Source organism: Orycteropus afer, unplaced genomic scaffold, assembly GCF_000298275.1.
Source record: "Orycteropus afer afer isolate SDZICR_OR568_19922 unplaced genomic scaffold, OryAfe1.0 scaffold00419, whole genome shotgun sequence".
Taxonomy (NCBI): Eukaryota; Metazoa; Chordata; class Mammalia; order Tubulidentata; family Orycteropodidae; genus Orycteropus; species Orycteropus afer.
Window position 1 is genome coordinate 1,074,398 of NW_006922006.1, and position 3,798 is coordinate 1,078,195.

Below are 3,798 nucleotides of genomic sequence, written 5' to 3' on the forward strand. Positions count from 1 at the left end.
TTCTATCTATCTAACAGTGTTCCCTACCCTACCCTCCCACCCCTGGTAACCAACAAAGAAAATTTCCTTCCATAGATAAACCTTTCCTTGACTTTTACAATAATGGACTAATACAATATTTGTTCTTTTGTGATTGACTTATTTCACACATTTATTTACTTTTAAGGTAGTTGTCCTGAATGATGTGGGTGGGCCTGATCCAATAGATTGAAGGCCTTAACAGTAAAAACCGAGGTTTCCAAGAGGAGAAGCGTTCTTCCTCAAGACTATAAAATAAATATCCTGCAGGATTTTCCAAACTTTCTAGTTTATGGATTTTAGACTTGCCAGCCCCCATAATCATGTGAGCCAATGTCTTAAAATAAATCTCTCCATGTCTCTGTTTATCTCTATATCGCTCAATAGATAGATAGATAGAGGGATTATCTGTGTTCCATTTCTTCTCTTGAGAACCCTGAGTAATACAAGGACCAAAGAGAACACTGAAAATGATGGAGGAGATGGGGCTAGTTTGCTACCAGTGCCTTGGGTTTAATTGAAGAATCAACAGTTAAAATAATTTTAAAAAAAGAAGAGTAACAGCTAAGGCTGCTTATGTACATTTCTTGGTTTATATAAACCTCCTTGGTTTGGAAGTTTAGGGCCATGGTTTCATGGGACATCCCAGTTAAGTGGCTAAATAATGTGTTTAGTGCTTCTGTTCTACCTCCTAGTTTATTGCATAGTTTCTGGAGTCTTAAAAACTTTCAAAAGGCTGATAGGAGAGACTTCCGGTAAGATGGAAGAACAGGCAGACAAACTACACAGACCCTCTTCAACAAAGAAAAGGGAAATCAATTTAGAGAGATACAGAAGATCATCCTGGGGCTCTCAGCTTTCAAAGGAAGTATACAGAAGTGGATTGGGCACCAACTAGTGGAAAAACAGTGAGTACAGAGATGGTTGGAGCAGTGGACTGTCAGCTACTCTGACAGAACCAACAGCCTGAATATTTCTAAGTGGTGTTGGGACCTGAGAATTGACCTAAAGATTAGCCCTGGTTGCTAAGGGCTGCAGGGACAACTATGCTGGTAGCTTATGACTAGGAATGGAAACAGTAAGGAGAGAGACAACATGAACTGTGAACTTTTGACTGTCCATAGGATGCAGCCATTTTGATTGTTTATAAGTAGTGGCCATTTCAAATATTTAAAATGACCAAAGGCACAGCCAATTTGAATGTTTACAAGCAGCGGCCATTTCAAATATTTAAAGCGGCAAAGGGTGCAGCCATTTTGAATCTCTACAACCGATGGCCATTTTGTATTTTAAAGTGACAGCATTCTCATTCAGATTCCAGGGATCTAAGAATAGGCTCCATTTGCCAAGGATGGCAGGGACATATGGGAGAGGCTGACAATGGGAAAGGAGACAGGTGGTGAGTGTATAAGTGCTGCCAAGTAGCAAATAGAAGAGCACAGCACAGTACCCTACTAACATAGATAACATACAAACAAAACAAAGGAAACAAAAATTGTGGGCAACAACTCCAACATACAATCACCAATTAAATATAAACACAAAAACGTTACAATACCTTGGAGACAACAGAGCATCACAATCCATACAAAGAAGCAAGATAAAGCAGGAGAAACAAAGAACCAAGATACAGACTCAAAATACATCCCTGAGTAAGATGCAGCATTTGACCTCCCTGATGAGAGTTCAAAAGAATTGTATTTAGATACCTTCAACAAATTAAGAGACAGATAAGGAAAACACTGATGAAATTGAGGAAAACACAGAGAAAACCCTAGAATAATTTCAAAAGACAATACAAGAACAAAATGAAAACTTAGAAATGATAAAAAAAAAATCTACAGACAGAAATCCAGAAGATTAATGCTAAATTTTCAGAAATAGATAACACATTGAATGTGCAAAGGAGTAGAATTGAATCAATGGAAGACAGAATTAGTGAGATTGAAGGCAAATACCTCAATACTTCTGTGGAAAGGGATCAATCAGAAAAAAAGATCAAAACAAAATGAAGGAAGCCTAAGGTTCATGTGGGATACCATCAAAAGGAATGACCTATGTGGGAGCTCTGGTGGCATAGTGCCTAAAGCATTTGACTGCTAACCAGAAGGCTGATGGTTGAAACACACCAGCCACCCCTCGGAAGGAAGGTCGGGCAATCTACCTCTGTAGTGATACCACCCTGGAAACCCAAGGAGGGGTCACTATGAGTTGGATCTGACTCGATGGCAGTGCATTGCATTTGTTTTTGTAATCAGAATTCCAGAACAGGAAGACACACACACACACACACACACACACACAAAAATTGTTGAAGATTTCTTGGAAGAGAATTTCCCTGGAATGATGAAAAATGAGAATATATCCATTCAAGAAGTTCAATGACCCCAAACAGGACAGACTTCAAAAGAAAATCACAAAGACATATCATCATCAAACTCACCAAAACCAAAACCAAAGACAAAGAAATGCTGATCCTGACAGGAGCACAGAAAAAACAAAAATTTACCTACAAGGGGCAACCAATAAAACTAAGCTCTGATTTCTCAGCAGAAACCACGCAGGTGAGAAGACAATGGGATGGTATATATAAAACTCTGAAAGAGAATAATTTCCAACCAAGAATTATATACGCAGCAAAATTGTCCCTCAAATATGATGGTGAAATTAGGAAATTTCCAGATAAGCAGAAATTAAGGGAATTTGTTAAAACCAGACCAACCTTACAAGAGATGCTAAAGAGAGTCCTTTGGACATAGAACCAACAAACTGGCCATTAACAACAACTGACCATTAACACACATGATGGCATAACCCAAAAACCAAGACAGTTATAGAAGTATCCAAAGTAAATAAGCCTACAAGATTGTAAACAGGGAACATTTTACAGAGCAAATTCATTTTCCATACAGCAGTTCATACATATTTTGTTTCATGACATTGACTGCAATTCCCCACAATGTAATAGCTCTCTTCCCACTTCTTCCTCGTAGTTACCTCTTCCCTATGTTCTTCCCTCCCATGCAGTTCCACTCCTGAGCTATCTCCCTGTGCAACCAATGTCTTTCTGTTCTCCCACGACTGATCTAAGGATTGATACCCAAGGAGTGTATCTATCTGATGTAAATTTTTACCCAATAATCCTGTCTTTTGTTTGGCTGGAAGTTGTAGGAGTGAGTTCAGTTCCAGCCATGAAGGATAACTAGGGGTCATAGTCTCAGGGCTCTCATCAGGCTCTATCAGACCAGAAAATCTGGTCTTTTTTTTTTTTTTTTTATGATTTTGAGTTTTGTTCCACATTGTTCTCCCACTCTCCAGAATCTCTTGTACCAATCCTTCTCTGAGTGGTTGACTGTGGTAGCCAGGCACGATCTAGTTCTTCTGGTCTCATGGTCATATAGGCTGAGGATCACATGGTCTGTAAGTCCCTTGGAATAATTGTTTCCAGAGCATTACACTCTTTTAAGAACTATCTATATGGGATCAAATTAACAATGGCAACTCAAAAAATAAGATGGGAACTTTAGAGGGCAGTGAATTTATGTTAATGTGGAAGAACAATTCAGAAAAGGAAAATGAGAATGGCTGCACAACTAGAAGAACAGAATCAATGTCACTGAACTGTATATATCAGAACTGTTGACTTGGAGTATGTTTTTCTTTGTATATTCAATAGCAAAATAATAATTTTAAAAAATTGAGAACCAACAGACTTGGCAGATAATGTTTCTACAAGTGTATTTGTATGTTCTGTAAGAATTCCCAGGTATATTGTAGAGC